The sequence below is a fragment of the Pan troglodytes genome, chromosome 15, assembly GCF_028858775.2.
Source record: "Pan troglodytes isolate AG18354 chromosome 15, NHGRI_mPanTro3-v2.0_pri, whole genome shotgun sequence".
NCBI lineage: Eukaryota > Metazoa > Chordata > Mammalia > Primates > Hominidae > Pan > Pan troglodytes.
The window spans coordinates 93,134,924-93,144,420 of NC_072413.2; positions in this window are offsets into that span (position 1 = coordinate 93,134,924).

A 9,497-nucleotide genomic window follows, 5' to 3' on the forward strand; every position below is an offset into this window, starting at 1 on the left:
ACAACAGAAGAGTAATCCCTGTTGGCTGAAAGCCTATAGCATATTATGCATCCTCCCTGACTGACCAACTGAAAGTGTTTAATCCTGTATTTCAATCCTATGTGCTCAATCCAAGTGATCCTAGCAGTTATACTACAGAGGCTTGGGGTATAGTCTTAATCCATAAAATGTACTTCTGTAATTTTATATGAATTCTTATTTAGACAATTTCTCTTAAAACTCTGTTCTCACTAAAATATGACCAATTAGACTAGAATTTCCTTGGATATAGGAGCTGCATATCTTACCCTTACCTGTATTACCCACTGTACAGAACCACATCCAGGACATGGTAAACAAAAACTGCAGGTTGTTAGAATGAAAACAATGTCCACCTGAGTGACATTAAAACCTCAAACAGCTTCTATTTGCCTTTCATAATTTCTATCACAGATTTTCAGAGCCATTCATAGACACACATACACAACATACATGTTATTCTTTTACTGGAGCACAGCTCCATAAGAACAAGACATGAGTCTCATTCTTTGCACCTCTTAAATTTCCTGCTACAATGTTCTGTATATACATTTAAGTAAATATTTGACAAACTGAATTAGAGACTCATGAATGTCCACACAATAATATACAGAACAGAATCATGGATGGATCAAGATATATTTCTATTCGGTTTGGAAACACACATCTATCCCACTCCTACCAGCCCTGAGAGATGAGTGCAGGAGAGAGGATGTACAAGGACATAAAGAACAACAATTTAACCCTTCCAATTATATTTTCCATAAGGTTACAATGTTTAAATTAATTTTCATTCATTTAGTGGACAATAACTGGCCCCAGTAATGCACTTTCTATTTAGGGAAAACAAATCCAAGACTTAAAATTCCAACAGGTAATCTGTAATATAAAAACAGGAAAACCTATAATTTTGCCAATTTTTACTTTCTTGGCATGTTTAAACAGATTTTTTAAACTTGGCCTTAATGAAAAGATCTGAATCTCCGCTGGCAGGTAAAGGTTCTAGTTTCACAGATAAACTGGCTACCATTAACTGCTTTTGCAGAGCCAAAATAACTCCACATGACTGTTTTTCAACTATAGATTTTAAATTTCTGGTCAAACAACTTACCCTCATGAAACTAGTGAGGTTGTTTCATAGTTTCCACATATTATGCACTTAGAAATACAGTCATGCACCCAATAACAATGTTTTAGAGACTGACCCCGTATAAGACTATGGTCTCATAAGATTATGATACTGTATTTTTACTGTACCTTTTCTATGCTTAGGTATATTTAGATATACAAATACCACTGTGTCACAACGGCCTACAGTATTCAATATAGTAACATGGTGTACAGGTTAGTAGCCTAGGAACAAAAGGTCATACCATATAGCCTAGGTGTATAATAGGCTATACCATGTAGGTTTATGTTAATTAAGTACACTCTATGATGTTCACACAATGACAAAATAGCCTAACAATGCATTTCTCAGAAGATATCCAGTCATTAAGCAATGCATGACTGTAATTTAGCAAAAGACAAGAAAGACAAGAATAAACTCTCTTCCTCTTTCCACATGATGAATCACAGATTTACCGTTTTAATGTTTGAGATCTCTGTGTTGCTCTTGTCTGAACTGCATTTTGACATTGTGATAGCAGTTTATTGGAAAATCACAGCATGCCCAAGCTTCTGCTCTAAAAATAAATGCAAAAATAGCCAAGTTTAAGATTCCTGTAAACTGAACAGAAACACATCTATGAGAGAGCCCTATTGATATGAAGAGTTGAATAAAAGGCCATTATTTTGAATTAAATTTTAAACAAAAGGCATTTAGATTATTTTAGGATACGAAGGCTTACCCTAAAACAAAGAACAAGAGAATAAGCTACAATAGCATGCCTAATTCCCAGAGATCTGGGAGAAATAAAGAGCTAGAGCAAAGTTCAAAAAAAGATTTCAAAGCTAATATAAGGAAATCAAAGTAAATAAAGTCTAAAGATGGTATTTTATAGAAAAATGAAAAAAATAGCTATTATTTCCTAAATTCACATATACGAAAGAAATAAAGAAGGTCACCAGAAGACGTACTTGGCTGAGAAATCCAAATAACCCAGTAGTAACTCTTTAACACAGGTATGAAATCCATCAGCAATTCCAATTTCCCAAAATGAAATTAAAAACACAAAAGAGCAGTTACATCTACACTATACATTTTTATAGAATTAATTTATAAATAAAATAATTCAAGAACACTGTTAATGTTAATGTCGGGCATAAATTTAAATTTGGGGTGGCTCTCTAAAAGAGATTATAAATCAAAAACTAAGAAAGCATAAAATGTAGATATAAAAAGTTCAATTTGATCAACAAATACTGATTTTGTTAGATCTGACATCAGACTTGGTTTGCGCTCAGGTCTGAGCCTTCTGCAATGTCTCCACTACCATAAGCTCAGGAAAAACAAATTGGCAGTGGCCTCTTTTTACTACTTCCAGTCCTTTAAAAGACATTCTCATGGAGGTTAAAGTTCTCATTTCATACACAAATTTGTTTTGCTAAGAAGTCAACAAAGCAGACTGGGGCAACCTTATCACTACTTTGGCATATACATATTTACCTCAAAATGCTGATTCTAAGTTCTTTCAGAGTTTCCAAGTCTGTATTAATTCATACCCTAGGTAACCTAAAAGCAATCAGAGAGAAATTTTAGAAGAGACAACTCATTTTTTAAAACGAACTTTAAGAAATGTTCTACTTTTTAAGATCCCTCATAAAATTCTTTATCTGTTGGGCAACAAGACAATGCATGTCTAAAAGAACTGCCCTTTAAAATTGGGATATTATGTTCTAATACAGCCAGGAAAAACAACTTGTTAGTACAATCCAATTAGATAGAAGGGAGAACTCTTGGCATTAAATTACCCTTTCCCTCAGTAAAACTTGGCTTTAAAAATACTTAAACACTATGATAAATCAGTACCATGCTGTATATGAGCATATCTTCCTATCTCCCAATATGTCAGTGCTTGTGTTTTCATTTTTCTTTTTGTTTTTTATTTTTATTTTTCTATTTTGTAGAGCTGGGGCCACCCCATGTTTCCCAGGCTGGTCTCGAACTCCTGGGCTCAAGTGATCCTCCCACCGTGGCCTCCCAAAGTGCTGTAGTCCCAAAAGATTACCCAAATACCACTGCATTACAACTGCCTACAGTACTCAGTACAGTAACATGCTGTATTGAATACTGCAGATTACAGGTGTGAGCCACTGCAACCAGCCAAATTTGTGTTTTCTAAGGCTACCTCAGACTTCATTTAATTTTTAATTTCATTCTATACCGCCACCTAGTAGGATGCAAAGACCACGCACACCAACATGTCCTGCTGTGTCACCCTCTAGAGATGATTTCCAATTCAGACTCACCTCATTCCTAGAAATGCCATAATCAAATTACTAAGTTGATAATCCTTTAAAATTCAATGTAACCCAACTATTACAAAATTATTGCTAAGTTATCCACATTATTTCCATTGATAATTCCATACATACATTAGAAAGGTAATATGTCAAGTATAATAGCAACTTATTTTATACTGGTAATTCAAAGCTAATAGGTCATTTTCTCATTTTAATTGATCACTGTGAAGTAAAGTACAAACCTGCAAAATCCTGTTTCATAGGCCCCTTTAAGATAACTCTGAAACAGGCATGCCACATATCAGACAGTCAAGTTTTAGTACAAACTAGCAAACTTAATCCACGTTAGCAACTAAATGCAGTAATGAGGCTGTATCCTTTCACAGAGATCTGAAGCCTAAAGGCACCTAGAACTTTCTGCTGTGAATTTTCAAAATTGGTGACAGAATAATTTCAACTCATCCATGTTATTATGCATCACAGATTCTGACATTATTAACTTTGCAAATATTACCATCCAGATTTCATTCCTACTCTCACAAAGCCCAAAATGCATGACTTCTATAAAGTTCCAGGATAAACAAATGGAAAAAAACCACAATATAATGACATTAAAACACTATAAGCAATACTCATGGTAAGCTAACAGAGAAAACTAAAAAAATGTATGAAGCACTTTAAGTTCCTAGTAACAAAAGTGCTATGTGAGATACAAGGCATTATTTTAACTGCAATCACGCCTACATCACTTAGGACAGCCATGGTATAGATACAAAATACTGACTGTTGACATAAGGACAAATACAAATTAAAAATAAGAGGCATAGTTCTTCCTGCTGAAAATAAAAGGGAAGAGGTCCCTTTCCCCTTTTCTTTTCCAGATTTTATTTCTCCCTCCCTTTCAATGTATATAAATTTAAGTCTCTAGTCTTATAACTTGGCTATGTTTCCTAAGGACCTGAAAGCCATCTCCGAAATGGGAAATAACACTCAATCACCTGGTTTCCTAGGAGGAGATGGGCCTAATCTGTCACCTGACTCCAAAATGTAAAACCTACCTCTAGTCATAAAAATGTGAAAAAAAATTAGCAATTTTATCTTGAAAATATGGATGTAATGGATTGTAACCATTTAGTTACATAAAACAGTTAAGATTTCTTTCTGCCTTTGCCATCCCTTTAGTGACTGCCTGTGATGGGCACAGCAGTCTGATTTAATGTTCATTCAATAATAACATTGTTTTCTTTCTTTTCTACCTTTGTGGAGCAATTTTCCGGGTTGGGAGATTTTGGTTTTAATTGTATTTCCCTAACATTAGCTTTTTTATTTTTTAAATATAGCCCAAATCTCAAACAGTATTCATACCAAATAATAAAATTCCATTTCTTAGAACTTAAATACTGGAGAAGCCCTAAAATATGCTGGCCAACTACATGGAGGAATTTTTAAAAATGAAAATGAAAGTGGGCAAACAGCCACACTGAAAATGAATCCACACACAGAATCCAAGTTGTTTGAAAACAACTCCTACCTACTTCCCTTTTCTAAGTTGTAGAGCAGAAAAAGTCTCAGATGTTTTTAGCTAACTTAATAAGCAAATTGATGCTCTTGCCTCTTAATATACACATTTATATTTATACATATACTTATATATACATATAAACATGTATTTAATGGACATATTTGCCTCAAAACACTGATTCTGAGTTTTCAGTGACATCTATACACTGTCACTCCCTTCTCATGTATACCCCCCCTATGCAGGAGGCACTGAGTAAGGCAACTGGGGATATAGGAAGCAGCCTCTTTTTTTTTCCTTTGTACCTATCTTTCTTTTAAAAATTATCTTAATGCCAGCAAGCAGTTCAGTGTCAGAATACCAAGGTTTAAATCCAGACTCCACTACCTCGCTAACATTGTTTACTTGCCTGTAAAACAGAAACACCTGACTATTATGAGGATTACACAAGATCTTAAACTTAGTAGAGAGAAAATAAAATGCTTGGAACATACAAAATCCATATCATACAAAATACCTCTACCTAGAACCATTTTTTTTAGCATAATTCTTAAACTCTTAAAATTTTATGAAACCCTTAAAGAAAACCTAAAATGTTTCATTAACCGTAAGATTCGGCATAGAAAATGCATTCTCATATAATGCATAGAAGATTTTATACAGAATTTATAGCCAGATTAACCTGAAAAACCACAAACTCCTGAATGGGGATCAGGAGATGCCACCCCCAACTATGCCACTTTGGTATATTATTTTGAGCTGAAAGCAATTAAGAATCAACAGATTCAGGAAAAGTTCTACGCCTTCCCTTTTTCTACTTAAGAGTAAGGCATAAACTCCCCCTTCTTCTACACCAGGAAGAAAAGAACAATCCTTATCACAGCACAGAGAGATGGCACCAAGATGAATCTGCATAAACAAACCTTAATAAATAACCCTTTTCTACCAATGGTTTCCTCCGTACACCGTCTAATCACCTTCCCACAGTTTATCAACCCTAGAAATCCAAACATCCCCTCCTTTGTCCTTTCACAATTTATCACTCTTTGTTAAGATGGTATATGAGCCTCTAAATCTAAGTGTTTCTTTGGGATTTTACATCTTTTCTTTGATGCCCCTGTGCGTGCAAAAATATTAACATCAATACAAGCTGTAGACCTCTTCCCCTGTTAATGTCTTTTGTTAGTTTAATTCACAGATCCCAGCAATAGAGCCTAAGTGGGTGGAGGAAAAGTTTTCCTCCCCTACATTCCAAACAAGCTAGCCATTATGCATTTACATTAAGATGAAAATCAATGCAATTAAATCACAAAATATGGTACCTAACATAAAGTAAATTTAAACAGTTTTGTATTCACTAGTTCTCTTGAAAAACAAACAAAAAATACTGTGTACTACTTACTGGCTGGACAGACATCACTGAAAACATTATTTCACTGAACTGTTTCTTAGGCAATAAAATGTCTCACAGAGAAACAAGAAATAGTAATAATCATGGATATTTCAAAAATATAAAAAAGAAATCAAAAGAAAATATCCAACATATCCACAGTATATAAAACAAGTATTTCAAGGATTTATCAACTATTATTTAGTGAATATAGACTATGAAAAGATTAAGGTCAAACCAAGGATTAAGAGACTAAAGAGAAAAAAAAACAATAATTTCAAGAATTTAAACACTGGTATCTCTACATATTTAAATACAAAACACAGAGAACTATTTATATTTTTACTTTTAATTGTCATTTGTCTTTTTAAAAAGTTTTTTTTTTTAGTTTACCCTAACACTATGGGTATGCACTTTACATTTCTGTCATTCTTAATTAAAATTCGCTGCACATTAACCTAGTCATTACCACACACACACAAAAAAACTTCATATAGAAATGCTCCCTTCATCATTACCATTTATAAGAGCAAAGAAACACTCCCCGCCACCAATTCACATGTCTAACAATGATTGAGGAAATGGTTTGGTAAACCCTGGTTCATTTTACATGGTGAAGTTCAATTCAGCCATTTAAAATGGTAAGTTTATAATGAACAAAAATGCTTATGTTGAGAGCAGCAGCAGGCAGACAAATGCCTAGGCGGACAGGGGTAGGTCCCCAGTGAAACCCCACCTTCAAATCAAAGACAGTTTAAAGCCTGAAGGTCGAGATACACAGTATTTTTTGTTTGTTTTTCAAGAGAACTACAAGTCCCAGATAAATCCAGGGACCGGATTGAGAACCTGTCTTGCCATTTGGCACACTTTCCTCTGATTGATCCTCACCCTTCACCTATCTTACATATACCTACACTTCCCTAATTGGTTTCTTACACTGTCAAGCCCACCTTTGAGTGGTGCTTTTAACTTTTTTTTGCATACTCACAAACCAATCAGCACATACTCCCCTATTCTGAGCCTGTAAAAGCCCAGGACCCAGCCACACTGGGGGAAAAACCACACAACTTCGGGTGGGGAACCACCCCCGCATCCCCCTTCTGCTGAGAACTGTTTCATTGCTCAATAAAATTTACGTCTGCCTTCCTCACCCTTCAGTTGTCAGCATATCCTCATTCTTCTTAGATGCAGGACAAGAACTCGGGAACCGCCGAACGCGGGTACGAGCCGTAACACAGGTAGGCTGGGGCATGACTGGCCCAGCCACTAGCTGAGCCAGAGCACAAGCCAGGTGTGGCACAGGCAGGCCAAGTGGGAGGGTAGCATAGCCAAGCAAGGCCCGGACAGGGGGGTCACCAGCCAAAGGTCCCCGGCTGGTAAAGTGACTGAGAAAAATCCTGTGTAAATGGCTTTAAATGAAAAAGTAGAACACTTTTATTTACAGTGAGACTATAATTATGTCTTAAAACTAAAGGAGAGGAAAAAGGGAGGGAGTGAGGAAGGCTAAGAAGGAAAAGGAAGTGAGAAAGGATAAGAAGGAAAAGGAAAAGAGGAAGGAGGTGAGAGAAAATTAGTTTACCCAAAAATTAATGATGAATTACTTAGATGAGTATTTTTCCTTTAAACTTTTCAGCATTTTAAATTTCCTACAACTTGAACACACAGAATTGGGAATTGGAAAACAAACTTTCAAACTGTGGATGATTTGTGTGACGATAAGCTAGAGACATACAATTCTGTTTTAGGTACTGAAAACATCCTCCCAGCCGTGTGCAGTGGTTCACACCCATAATCCCAGCAATTTGGGAGGCCAAGGTGGGCAGATCACGTGAGCCCAGGAATTCTGAGACCAACGTGGGAAACATGGCAAAACCCCATCTCTACTAAAAATATAAAAATTAGCCAGGTGTGGTGGTGTGTGCCTGTAGTCCCAACTCCTCAGGAGGCTGAGGCGGAAGAATCACCTGAGCCCGGGGGGCTGCAGTGAGCCATGATCACACCACTGCACTCCAGAGTAAGACCCTGTCTCTAGAATGAATGAATGAATGAGTAAAAACCTCCCCCGTTAAGGCACAAAATGTGGTAACATTTACCTGAATATCTGAGTGGGAAAAAACACACACAAACTGTTTTTCCTTTGTTCTCACACACCACATAAAATTTCTGTGACCAAATGTGTGGGGTTTCTCCCCAACAACAAGCAAGCCATCAATTCTGCAGCAGACACCAGCAGGGTGTCTTCTATTAATGACTGAATTCCAACATTATCTACCTGGAGATAGCATCAGATCCCACAGGTTGAGAGCTCCAGTCCTCAAGACCTCCCCCACCCTTCCGTGTCAATTGCAAACCTCAGGTTATTTTTTGCCAGTGCTCCCGACCAATCAGTTAACTGGGGTTCCCACAACGCCCTCCTGGGATTTAACTTGCTAGACCAGCTCACAGTCCTTGGGGAAAAACTTACTTATGTTTACCAGTTTATTATAAAGGATATTACAGGCTGGGTGCAGTGGCACACGCCTGTAATCCTAGCATTTTGGAAGGCCAAGATGGGAGGATCGCTTGAGGCCAGCAGTTCGAGACCGGCCTGGTCAACACAGCGAGAGTCCATCTCAATAAAAATAAGTAAATTAATTAGGTAAAGGATATTACAAAGATCCAGATGAAGACATGCACAGGGTTAGGTATGGAGAAGGGGTATAGAGCTTCCAAGCCCTCCCAGAGCAAACTGCCCTCCAGGAACCTCCATGTGTTCAACTATCCAGAAGCTTTCCAAACTCTGTCCTTCAGGGTTTTTATGAAGACTCATTACCTGGGCATGATTAACCTTCAGCCCCTCTTCCCTCCCCAGAGGTTGGAGGGTGGGTCTGAGTCCAAACCTCTAATCACGCCTTAGTCTTCCCAGTAACCAGCCCCCGTTTTGAAGCTACCAGGAGCTACTGGCCACCAGTCAATCATTAGCATACAAAAACACATCACTTTGGAGATTCTAAGGATTTCAAGCCTTGTATGCCTAAGAATAGGGTAGAGGACAGACCAAATATATATTTTACAGTATCATAGTATCTACAATTTAAACCACAAATTCATTAGCCTTCTTTTCATGCATTACTGTATCTGAACCAAATAAATTTCTGGGTTTCTCTAAATCTCTAACATAAATAT